This window comes from Pleurodeles waltl, chromosome 4_1 (genome assembly GCF_031143425.1).
Source record: "Pleurodeles waltl isolate 20211129_DDA chromosome 4_1, aPleWal1.hap1.20221129, whole genome shotgun sequence".
NCBI classification, from domain to species: Eukaryota; Metazoa; Chordata; class Amphibia; order Caudata; family Salamandridae; genus Pleurodeles; species Pleurodeles waltl.
In genome coordinates, this window is record NC_090442.1 from 744,424,743 (window position 1) to 744,437,792 (window position 13,050).

The 13,050-nt window shown below is 39.7% G+C and overlaps 1 protein-coding gene across 5 annotated transcripts in view; it reads left to right on the forward strand.

Moving 5' to 3' along the window:
• The first annotated feature begins 2,599 nt into the window (after positions 1 to 2,599).
• Positions 2,600 to 13,050, forward strand: part of LOC138288114 (NLR family CARD domain-containing protein 3-like) — a 497,028-nt gene continuing 486,577 nt past the window's right edge. For 2 of the 5 annotated variants that reach the window (XM_069229362.1, XM_069229366.1), the window contains exon 1: positions 2,600 to 2,675. The gene's annotated coding sequence lies outside the window, so the exon portion shown is untranslated. Of the gene's footprint in view, positions 2,676 to 7,606; positions 7,795 to 7,826; positions 7,941 to 13,050 lie in introns of those variants that run through there. The other 3 variants (XM_069229365.1, XM_069229363.1, XM_069229364.1) reach the window with 3 other exon arrangements.

The following is a 13,050-nucleotide window of genomic DNA, read 5'->3' on the forward strand; positions in this document are numbered from 1 at the left end:
TTGGTCATCCAAACTGTCCAGGAAGCATACCAGATCCTCAGGCTCTGTATAATCCCTTGAGTTCCCATCCATTGTGATCCACATTGTGGCAGGTTCTAAAAGACCATATTTGATATCCCATTTGCGAAGTCTTGGCCTAAGTTGCAGGAACGCTTTTCGTTTGGCACTGGTTTCAGTGGAGAAGTCTGCAGCAATAAATACTTTATGGCCTTCAAAGTCACACGGACCATGTTTACGAGCAGCTGTTAATATTTGGCAGACCTGTTCATGACGTAAGAGGCATGCTATAATCGATCTAGGTCTAGGTTCAAGAGTTGAAGTTGAAGTTCTTGATCGAATTCTGTGAGCTCTCTGCAACTCAAGGGGATGCTCAAAAGATATGTTCAGTAGCTGCGGTATTAACGTTAGTAGCAAGTTCTTCACATCATTATTGAATTCAATTTTTTCTGGAATTCCATAAAAACTAATGTTATTTCTTCGGGCCCTGTCTTCCAAATCTATAACTTTTTGTTTTAGGTGCCAGATATCCGGACCCCAATACTCTGCATTGGCTAATTTCTCTTCCAAAAAAGTGGTTCTTTGATCTAAAATTTCCACTTTGGTATGAAAAGAGTTTAGATCCATCCGTATTGTCTTCATTTCTGTTGCGAGATCTGACATTTTTATATCCATAGATCCCAATCTTTGCCCCATGGCAGAGATCTCTTTTAAAATAAGGTCCATAGAAGCAATGTATTGTGGGACAATAGTAGACGTGCCTGGAGGTACAGTGTTCCCTACTATTTGTGTAAACAAAGGCTTTCTATTAGATTTTCCACTGGCCATACTGTTATATTTTAATGTTAGAGAAGACAATAAAACGGTACAGTTTAGTAGTCAAATATGATATCCAATTGACTCACAAAGTAGGTAGATATTAACACTGTAAATGGAGACAGACATCTGGGATTTTAAAATTATCGCTATATGTTTTCAAGCGGGTGCCGCTGAAAAACAGTGCATCAGAAATGTTGTACAGTTTTCGCCTGCCTACCCAAATTCACTTTACCCCCTCTGCTGATAGGAATTCCGGCGTTTATTTAATTTCATAGTAGAGTCTGAATTGTCAAATTTAGAGAAATATCTCAGAAGTGAAAGTTTATATGCTTCTCATACAGCAGCCTTTCGACATTCAAGGAAAGGAATTTCACATATCTCTTCAGAAACTGTCTGTGTTTCCTGATAGAATGAGTAATTTTCACAAGCTCTCTCAGCTGTAGGAATGGTGTACAACACTCACTTGCCAAACTGTATTTCTGCCACACACCTGTAGACAAGAAATTCCTGCGCTTGCATAATCACGTAATGGATCCTGAACAGTTAAGTGAAGAGAAATACCTCAGAGTTGAGAGTTGTCAGAGGCTTCTCTTACAGCAGCCTTTTCACTTATCTCATCAGCAGCTGGCTGTGTTTCCTGACAGAATTAGTCTTTGCCACAGACTTCTGGAATTTTAAAAAATAATGACTGAATGCTTTCAGACAGGTGTCCCTGAGAACCAGTGCATCTGAAATAGCTCACATCTTTTGCCTGCCTATCCAAATTCGCTTTACACCCTCCTCTGATAGAAATTCCAGCATTTACTTAATTGCATAGCAGCCTTTCAACTTTCAAGAAAGGGAATTCCATTTAACTGTTAAGAAACTGGCTGTATTTCCTGACAGAATGAGTAACTTTCACAGACTCTCTCAGCTGCAGAAAATGGTGTACAACACTCACTTTCTGAACTGCATTTGCTCCACACACTCTGCTGACAAGAAAATCCTGTGCTCACACATTCAGGTAAAGGAGTCTGAACAGTTAATTGAAGAGAAAATACCTGAGTTGAGAGTTGTCAGAGGCTTCCCTGTGCTATGTGGAGAGTTCAACCAAAGGTCGACAGTAATTGAATTCCCCTGGTGCCACCTCCCAGCTTAAACATGAAGAAAGCCCCTGATTTCTTCAGCAGCTGACTCTGTGTCCTGACAGAAAGTGTTGTTCTTTGCTCAGCTGATAAATTCCAGGTGATTTGTAACCAGGCTTCAGGGCTTCAATTAAGAACTCTTTTAAACTGTCATCTCACCCTTTGGAAATAACTTCAGAGTTGTGTCACTGTTATCACATGTATATTTCCTTTCATTATGACTGACTCCAAGGAGGTTTTTTGACAGCTCTTTGGGTAATCCTTATCCCCTCGCCCCACCCCCCCATTCCATTCCTAACATTCCCTGCTCTTAAGCAGAGGGAGAATGCCAGCTATTTACATTCCATCCCAGATATAACACCTGTCTTACAAAAAATGTGCATTTTTTTCTCTCAAACTGGTGTAGCTAAGGTGTCTTCCTGCTCAATGATGGCTCTTGTGGTTTCCGATCAGCCCATGAAACCTTCATGTGAGCATGCAACAACAGCAAGGTCACAGGGGAGCAGTATGTATTATTAGCATTTAACTCTTGGGTGGCAATGGGTGTGTTTAGTGTCCTATATGCGTGACTTTTGGGGGGAAACAGTGTTTCAGCACGCCAACATATGGTTCCCGCACTTCCTAAGCAAATTTGGCCGCTAGCCATACAGACTGCGATCAAAACAACAATCTTAAGTTTCGGTTTCGCTATACCAACAAGGAGAGCCTACGATCGTCGGGTAGGAAACAACGTTGGTAAGTTAATGGTGAAATGTGTCGCGATTTTCCAATATTTATGGTGTGGTTTCGAGGAAAGCTGTGGCACTTTGTTAAGGGGATCAGAGAGCAAAGTATTTTCGGTCTCGGAGGGTTTCGCTATCCTCTTGTAGACTCCAAGGTGAAAGGGCTATTTTTGAGGAAGTGGGGGATCCATCTGGAATCGTTTTCACCACCGTTTTAATGTCACGCACTCAGTTCCCCAACTTTCTGTTTTAATTAAACAACTGTCCCGAACGGTTAATGCAGAGTTTTAGCTGCCGGAGGATGAAAGGGAAGAGACGGGATCGCCTGTTTTCTGACGTCACTATGGAGGACGAGAGGGAGAAAGAAAGAAGAAACAAGCCTTCTCACCGGGGTGCCTGCGTCCAGAAAGAAATGTAAATGTGTCAAATGGTTAATTAGCGCATTTAAGGGCTACTTGGGAGCCAGAAGATGGCTTGAAATGACGGAGTCGTTTAAGGTTTCATAAGTCACTACGTTTTTTTTTTAAAGAGGTTATTATAACTTCCCCATTCACAGCTTTCAGTATGAGGCTGGGGCTATTCCTCATTGCGCAAAGCAGCATTCAGTTCCACGGCTATGTGGTTAGGCGCAGGGACACCTGCGGTGACAGATTTAATCAAATGAGCTTTCATAACTTAAACGAGCTAATTTTATTCCGATTCCATAACGTTGTTTTTACTTTTCCTTACAGGCATACGTTCCATGTTGTACGTACTTACTTTAAGACGAAGTTCAAACAAAATAATTGCCGAATGTTTTAGTCCTCTCTTACCCCGCCTTATCTCACTCAGGGTGAAAGTTCCATATCTTTGTTATGCACTGCATGGTGACTTCACCTCAGGCTGCGTTATCTCACGTCAGACATTACGTGGCAGTTTCCATTTGGGTGTGCTTTGAAGCCCCACCCCTCACACCCACCTCCTTTGCAAAGTTCGCTAGTTAACTAGTTTAAAACCCGAGCAGCTCGAGGTCGAGTATTTAAGCTTTACATTCGGGCACAAATGGCGTAAACAGAACAACAAGTGTCATAGCGCAGATTTGAACAAGCATTTGCAATGCAATCGGTCTCGTATTTGCTAGAGTTGCAGCTATTGGCGTTATAGATTACAAAGTTGTTTACCCATGTGTGTTGGTTTGGAATGGAGTGGATGTATGTGGTGTGACCTGGAATTATGTGGGTTATGTTATGTTATGCTATGCTTGATTGCGTTATGTTGTGTTATGTTGTCATGTTGTAATGTCATGCTATGTTGTCTTATGTTGTTATTCTATGCTATGTTGTGTTATGCTATGCTATATTGTGTTATGTTAAGCTATGCAATATTATGCTCTATGTTGTGTTAAAATATTATGCTCCAGGTATCTTAGAAAATACTAGTTGCCAACAACAAATGCCTCTACCACATCCACAGCCACTACCCCAAACTAAAAGGCATGTAATTTATCTGTCTGCACTGGTCTCTCGAAAATCCGAAGTGTAATATAGGCCAGTGTTCAAATTACATTTTTCTTTCAACAAATCGCCTAGATGTTTCAATTATGTGCAGTAGATGTTTTTGAGTTTTTAAGAGAGATCAAAATGAAAAAAACAAATAGCTTCTTTTTTTTTTTTTGTTTAAAAGATGTTTTTTATTGAGTCAAATACAAGAACATTAACTTAACATTGCAAGGACAGATATATCAGTTGTGAATATATATGCATAAGGAATATTGTACTTATAAATGCATATTAAACATATAAATGAATTAGGCATATACAGCAATATAGTATCAAAGACTCCAAGTTTGAATAAAGAAGGAAGAGAGGGAGAGGGAGAAGAGATATAGGGATAGAAAAGGGAATCAAGTGATAGCCATGTGGAGAGAGAGGTAATAGACATTAGTTACAGCGAATGTATGATGAAATAAGGATATATAAGAAGAAAAACAGGAAATATATTGTCATTTTTTTAAAAAGGAGAAAAATCAATTTCCTTCGCAGTGCGTGAGAGATAGTTACTTAATGGCAACCATAGCTGATGACGTTTGAAGAAAGTTCCTGTTGAATCAAGCTTGTAGCTGTCAAATCTATGATGATAACATACAGAATTCCACCCCTGTCTGAGAGTAATGTTCTCCGAAGATTTCCAGTTAGAAGTAATAATAGAGATTGCAATAGAAAGCACCAATTTTCCAAGAGGCCTGAATGAACTCCAGATATTGTGTATGCCACCCAAAAACAGTAATTCATTTGACATTGGTAAGGAGATCTGAGCTATTTCTGAAATGCAAGACCATATTGAGGACCAAAAAGTAGATAGGGATGGACAAGAAAAAAACATTTGAAAGTCAGTACCCTGCTGAGTGTGGCAGCGCCAACAATTGTCATTTTGTGCAAGTTTGAGTTTGTAAAGGCGTACAGGAGTGTAGAAAAGTCTATTATAAAAAAAATATAGTGTCTGTGTGAGGCTTGCAGTGCGTGCAGTGGAATGTATCTTATACCATATTCTATCCCATAAAAAAGTTGGCCAAACAACACCAAGATCTGATTCCCACAATGTCTCAATAGGTGATTTGAGTCTAGGTGAAACAGACGTTCTTAAAAGTTTATAAATTCCAGCTGCCCTAGGATAATTAGAAGTTACAATCGGGTGTGGAGATGATGCAAGAGAAGAATGATTATGATGTATAAATTTATTGAGGGCCTCTTGGACTAGAGTAGAAATAATTATATATTGGGATTTCATGCAAATAGGGAGATTATAAATTGCTGAGAGAGTAGTAAAAGGGATTATAGAGTATTTATGATATAATTGATTGGGAAATGAGAAGAATACCTTTAGTCATCCAAGCCTTCCAGCACAAGGTTTTACCTTGTTTTCTAAGCAAACTATTGTGCCAAATAGGACTGTTAAAGAATTGATTAATGGGGGTAAGATGCAAAATAAAAAAAGGTTTCAGTAAGTTGACTGAATGGGAGATAGTGCTGGGCACCCAGAATTTTGGGGGGTTAGACATAAATATAATGTGTTTATGGGAAAATGGAGAAATAAATGTTTCTTCCAAAGAGAACCATAGTTTTTGAGGGGCATCATTGAGTGTAGATAAATAGGGATGTATTTGCTTAATGCCAAAAGATTTGTGATAAGTTATAAAGTCAGGGAAATTAACTCCACCTTGTACTTTAGGAAGTTTTAATTTCGAGAGAGAGATTCGGGATTGTTTACCGTTCCACAGGAACTTGGATAGAAGTTTATCAATTGAACTAAAAAATAGTTTAGGTATCTTAATAGGAAGCATCATAAGGAAGAAGTTAATGATAGGGAGAAGCATCATCTTAATGGTGTCCATGCGGCCCCACCACGTGAGATATAACAGAAACCATTTCTGTGTGAGATCTACAAGCTTTGCAGATAAGATTTCTAAATTAGTCCTTAATGTATCCTTGATAGTAGTGCAGTACCATACCCCCATTCATTTAATCTTAGAAGAATTCCAAGATAATCCTGCATCAAGGAATACAGAGCCAGTGCAATGAGCATTAAGTGGTAAGACCACTGTTTTGTCTATATTAAGTTTATAGCCAGATACATCAGAATATAAGTTGAGCGAATGCAGGAATGCAGGAAGAGAAGTGTCAGGGTGAGACATGAACAAAAGAATATTATCAGCATATGCCATAAATTTGATGTGTGCATTATTAACCGAAACCCCGTAAATTGTTCAGACATTTTTAATTGGTATAGAAAAGGTTCGAGAGCCAAAATAAATAGTAAAGGAGATAATGGGCATCCCTGACGAGTACCCCTTTTAAAAGGGAAAAAAGGAGATCGGATACCGTTTGTTATAACCGAGGAACATGGTGAGGAATAAAGAATGGATATAAAATGTCGGAATTTAGTACCTAGTCCATGCCATTACAATGCTTTCGACAAGATACCCCAATAGACCCTATCTAAGGCCGTTTCCGCATCCAATGATAAAGGTGCTAGAGGAATCTTAAATTTAGATGCCTTGTCAGTAATATTTTAAAAAGTACGGGAATTATCTGCTACATTTCTATTAGGGATAAAACCAGATTGATGAGAATCAATAAGGTCAGGTATATATGGGAGCAAACGGAGAGCTAAAACTTTGGCATAGAGTTCACAATCAGTATTAACTAAAGATATGGGTCTATAATTTTTACAGTCAGTCGCATCCCGATCTTTTTTGGGAATAAGACAAATCATGGCCTCCGTAAATGAGCCAGATGCAGAACCTGACATTATAAAGTGATTAAGTAATTGTAACGCCGCGCTCTGACGCGGCGTCTCTTTCTGTCCTCGCGGGTGGAACACGCTACCGATATTCGGAGCGCCGTTCTCTGCGTTTTTTGACTATGCTTTCTGGGAAGCATATCTTTCGCTCCCGGTCGCGCTACACTTACTTGTAGCCTTTTTTCTTCTTTTTTTTGTTGGTGGTGGGTTTTTTGTTGGGCTTTTTGCCTGTCTCTATCCATGTTGTGTCCATCTTGTCTTCTTCGTGTTTTTGTCCCAGCATGCTCTGTTTTTCTTTTATACTACTTCCTTTTTCCTATACTGGTCTATGGGCTTTTCCCAATCCAAGATGGTGTTACTTCCCTTTCCTGTGATGTCACTTCCCTTTTCTCAGCATATAAGTCAGTCAGTCTTGTTCCTCCTTGCGTTGCAAACACTTCCTTCTGGTTGTGCTGTTCGCTCCTGTTCTTTGTTCCTGCTTTTTTGCCTTGGGAGATTTTTGCCTGTTCTTTGTTCCTGCTTTTGCTTTGGGAGATTTTTGCCTGTTCTTTGTTCCTGCTTTTGCCTTGGATATTTTTGCCTGTTCCTTTTTTCCTGCCTTGTACCCTGGATATTGCCTATTTTTGTTTCCTGTTGTCAAGTCCTGTTTTTTCTTGTTTTCCTTCAGGAGTTCCTGTTAGAGGTTTTTTCCCCAGTGTTGGGGTTTTTTCCCTCTGGGACTCCTTCTGGAGGATACGGTCTGCTTTGGCGTAGCCTGTCAAGCAGCACCGTGGCTACTAGAAGGGGTCGCCCTTATCTGGGAACATCCAGGACCTGTAGAAGACTTGGTGTATTCGCCAATCCGAAATCCAGAGGTGAGAAGTCCAGCGCAGTACGTGACAGTAATTGAAAGAGTTTGGGGAAAAGAAACTTAGCAAACTGAATGAAGAATTCTACTGTGAAGCCATCTGGGCCTGGAGCCTTACCCTTGGGGAGAGATTGTAAAGCTGTATATAGTTTGGTAAGTTGTAGGGGTTGGTCTAAAGATGAGAGGTCAATCTGCAATGGGTCTCTTGGTTTGAGATTAGAGAAATATTGGTTAAGAGATTCAACTGTTGGTTCTGGAGTGTACAGGTCCTTATAGTAAGAAGCGAAACACAATGCTATATCTTTATCTCTAAAGTGTTTAACACCATTGTTATCTGTGATAGATTTAATAGTTGTTTTTTCTTTTCTCTGTTGCAAATATCGAGATAGAAGAGAACCAGCTTTATTGTTACCACCATAATATCTGGTTTTTATTTTCAGGAGGGTGCTGCATGCTTTTTCAGTGGTATATTGGTTAAACTTCATTTTGGCTGAGACTAGTGCTTCAAGATGTGATTTACTAGTTTTGTGAGTATAGTATTCATGTTCTAGGGACTTTATATTTTCAAGGATGGAAGTTGATTTTTGTTGAGCAGACTTTGTTTTCGAGTGAGCGTAACTTATGATGAAACCCCTAGAAGCTGCTTTGAATGCATCCCACACAAAATGAAATGATAGTTGATCACTATCATTGATGTTAAAGTATTCTTCTATAAACTTACTGTAGGAAGCAATAAAAGTAGCATCTGAAAGTAGAGTTATTAAACCTCCCTGAAGATGTTTTAGAACCATTAAGAAAGAGATCAAGGTCAGTAATCACAGGTGCGTGATCTGAGATCAAAATAGCACCGATTTCAGAGTTGACCATATGTTGCAATAAAACTTTACTCAGAAAGATATAATCATGCCTAGAATGGGAATGGTGGGTAGGAGAATAAAAAGAGTATTCCAAGAGGTTGGGATTGCATACTCTCCAGGAATCAGAGAGAGAATGCTGTAAAATAAAGTTTTTAAAAGGAGGCATGTGGAATGAAACGTGACGTGGAACGTCTGTCCAAAAATGGATCGAGAATTTGGTTGCAGTCACCACCTATTAGTAAATTGTTTGAGGAATGTTCAGAGACAATATGTGAAAGATTCTTCCAAAAAGTTGGATCTGGATGTGTGGGGCCGTATATATTTAGGATAGTAAGAGAAATATTGTCAATTGTAAATGTAACCAGTACCCAGCGACCTTCTGTATCTTGATGCTGTGAAATTATGGTACGTTTGAGAGATTTATGACAGAGTATAATTACCATATTTTTGTTTGTGATGGAAGGGGAGTAGAAAATGTCCCCCACCCATTGTTTTTTAAGCTTAATTGCCTCAGAGTCGTTGAGGTGAGTCTCTTGCAACAAAGCAATGCGGCATTTCAAACGAGCTAGGTGAGATAAGACACGCTGATGTTTAATGGGGTGTTTAAGCCACTTAACATTCCAAGTAACAGTTCTAAGTTGCATAACAAGAAGTACTAATAAACAACTGCTGTAACAAGGAAAAAACTAGGCATATCAATGTTTCAAAAGCAACGAAATGGGAAAGAAACAAGATAGTAAAGAAAAGGAGGAAGATGACATCCAGAAGTTGTTTATACATAGATGTGGCAATACAGGGACTAAAGTCCACGAAAGCTTAAGAAAACAAGATAGAAAGTGAATACCCCTGAAAAGACAGGCAAGAGTGGCTTCAGCACAAGAAAAGTGATATTAGATATTAAAACATATGAAGGTGAGTTTCATGGAAGAAAACAAAAAACCTACAAATGAAAAATGTACCATTCAGGAGACCAAATAACGTAATAACTACAGTAAAGGACTGTGACATGAAAAACAATAAAAATCAAAGCTTACCAGTGGAACGTGTAGGAGAACAATTTGGATCGTGAGAAAGGGATATGGTTGGGAAAGGAACATGAGGATTGCACAAAGAACACTATCTAAAAAATATAAGAAGATGCAGAGAAGGAAAACCATGGATATAAATATTAAACATAATCATTACTATTAAACTGTCCAGAAAAAAAATAAGTAAGAAAGGACATTAAAGACAAATTAAATTATATCTTCAAGTAAATGCAGATGCTCCTAGTTCCATTGCTTCTGTTTTGTGTTGGTTAATAAACGTTTGTAGTGCTGAAGGTTCCTCAAACGAGTACGATTTGTCCTCGAATGTAATTTTGAAAAGGCATGGGTGAAGAAGACCATATCGAATATTCAAGGATTTGAGTTGTGGACGTAAGTCCAAAAACTGTTTGCGACGTGCAGCTGTAGCAGGAGAGAAGTCTTGTGTGAAAAACACTTTATGACCTGACCATAGCAAAGAGCCCATCTTTTTGGCTTCCGAGAGTATTTGCATCAAGTCAGTAAATTGGAGAAAGAGAATAATAATTCCTCTAGGATGTGCACGAGGGCCAGTTGAAGTCTGTGTACCTAAACGATGTGCCCATTGGATAGAGAGGGAGAGGTAGGAGGCAAGCGAAGAATTGAAGGTATTGCTGTTTGAAGGAATGCAATCATGTTAGAGCCTTCTGAACCTTCTGGAATCCCAAAAAGGTGAAGATTATTTCTCCTATTTCTGTTTTCTAAGTTTTCAGTAAGCCTTTTAAGTTGAGCTATGTCCTTAGAGATCTGAGGATTGACAGTGTTACAGTCTTCAAGGTTACTGACTCTCTGTTCCAGAGTACAAATTCGTTGTTCGTGTTGGGACCATTGCTCCTCAATACGTTGCAAAGAGGCATTAGTGTCCATCATAAAGGGCTTTAGTGCACGCAATTCCTCCATGACATCATCTAGAGTAAGATGTGTAGGTGATTTTGAGGGAGAATCAAGGTCTTTTTTTGGGCGCTTGACCGAGGAGGTGTTAGATTTCTTTTCGCAATTGCGCCAGCAGCATGAGATGAAGAGGCGCTATCCTTTAAAAAGACCGCAGCACTATCTATTGTTAAAGCTGATGGTAGAGAAGATTTAGTTATATGTGTGCTCACCACTCGAAGAGGATTGTTAGACTGAGATGATGACTGGCAACTCTGAGAATTATGTGGTCTCCCCATAAAAGCCAGCAGCAATTTGGTAATAGGAAGCCAACAATGTGAGGTGTTGATGAAATTATATTACGATGAGAAGCTGCTGCCAGAAGTTTCCAACAACAGAGCAAAATATAATAAAAAATATATAAATAGAAAATCCTAAATTATTCTCTCATAACAGGCATGAGAGAATACCACAAGAGCAAAGCACTTTACTGCACATAGTCAAACAATTGGTGACTAGTTTTAAGCGAACCTTCTGAAAAGCAAAAAATCCCCTCCGTCAAAGGAAAGCATTTACCATGTTATAAAGAGCAATTTGAAAGAGCTCCTTGACAAGAGCTGCCAGTGAATACTGAAAGTTGAAAACCCTCAGCTAAATGTGTTTGAAGAGAGAGGTCAAAAGTTCAGCTGGCTGTCAGAAGGTAATAAATATTCCATTGCACAGGAAACTAGATTTGTAGAATCACATCCAGACAAGCAGCTAAAAGTCAAATAGAAACATCTCTGTGAAAGTTTAGGTTTGTGCAGAGGCTTATGGAGTGAAAATAATTACCTCAGGCCCTCACATGAAGTCTCTGAAATGACTTCAAGACTCATGTCTCTGTAAGATAAAGGCATATTTATGCAGTGGCAGAGCTCCGGTGCTCAAAAATGCTGAAGAAATTAATCATTTTGATGTGAAAACATCTCTTTCTTTCCAGGAAATGTTGAAGCCTCACAGAGCTCTAAAGAGCAGCGGCCATCTTGCATGACCTCCAGCCACGCCCCCCCCCAAAAAGAAGCTTCTTGTCAAGTGGAAAGTAGTTCACTACTACTTGCCAGGACCCCCTGCTGCGCAGGGGGACAGAGGTGACTGTGATGCTCTGGTTTTGTGCTGTTTGTGTGCAGCGGACACTGGCATTTACTTGTCTGTACTTCTCCTCGGTGGGGAATAGTTGTCTGAGAAGTGACAAGGACAGCCTGCTAGGGCTAGCAGTTTATGTCGCCACACAGAGAAGAGAATCAATACTTTTGGACTGCGTATTTTTTTGTGCAGTAAGTCTGGAGGTAACCTGCTTTTCTTTCATTACCTATCTCTGAGCTTTTTGCCCTTTGAAGCTGTGTTTCTCTCCATCCCTTTTTGACATCACCTTATTTATTTTATTTTTAGCAGTATATACCCCCAACATGACCCAAAGGCTTTGGAGCACTCTTAATAAGCATCAGATTAATTCACATTACACCTTGCTCCCGAATTCCAGCTACTTCCTGTGTTTTATGTTTTCTCATGCTCTTCCTTACCTCCAAATTAATCAAAATATGTAACAAGAGGTCTGGACGAAATTAACACAGCAGAATTATTTCATTTCATTGAGGTCTAGGTTTTTAAACCGGAGTGACAAGTAATATCCAGAGGTATTGCACAAGAGAGACCTTCATGCATAGATGCTGTTGGACATAGCCCTCTCTGCAGGGTCAATCCCAAACTCTTTGCCTTCACTCCTCCTGTTTCGGTGTAAAACAACAAACTCAAGGAGTCTGACATGTTTCTAGGCGATTCATGGCGGCACCTCCCCTCTGATGTGAATCCATAACACACAAGGGGATAACTAATAAGCCACATCGGGAACAGTGACAGACCACGTGAGGGGAGATGAGCATCTGTGGCCTTAGCAGAAAAATGAAAAGGCAGGTGCGGCGTGTTTTAAGTGACGTAGAACCAAGTACCAGACAGGAGGAGGAAGGAGGGGCCATCATATGCGGGAGAAGGAAGGAGGGGCCATGAGATGCTGTAATAGGAGGAAGCGTGATGTAGTGCAATGGCCAACAACAATGTTTTCTTAGTGAATCACCTGGGATGGAACTAGGGGCCATATGTATGAACACTTTTTCCCATAGACCCAGAATGGGGAAAAACCTTTGCTACATCTGGCCCTAAGTACAAAGGGGAGGGTCTTTTAAAAAAAAAAATGGACCAATAAAAAAAGAAGCATTTAAGACAAGCACAACAAAGAACAAATGGCAAGAGTGGGCGTGGTTAAAAGCCCATGTTTAATACAACATGTCTTGCAGACAGCGCTACACATTACCTACGCTCAACCTAAAAAACTGGACTGGATAAGGTATGCAAGGAGCTGTAGGAAGCTTGAAAGCTCTGTATTTTTTAGGGAATCCCTGTCTTGTTTAGTATCAAGCTTAGGCTGCAACCAGGGGT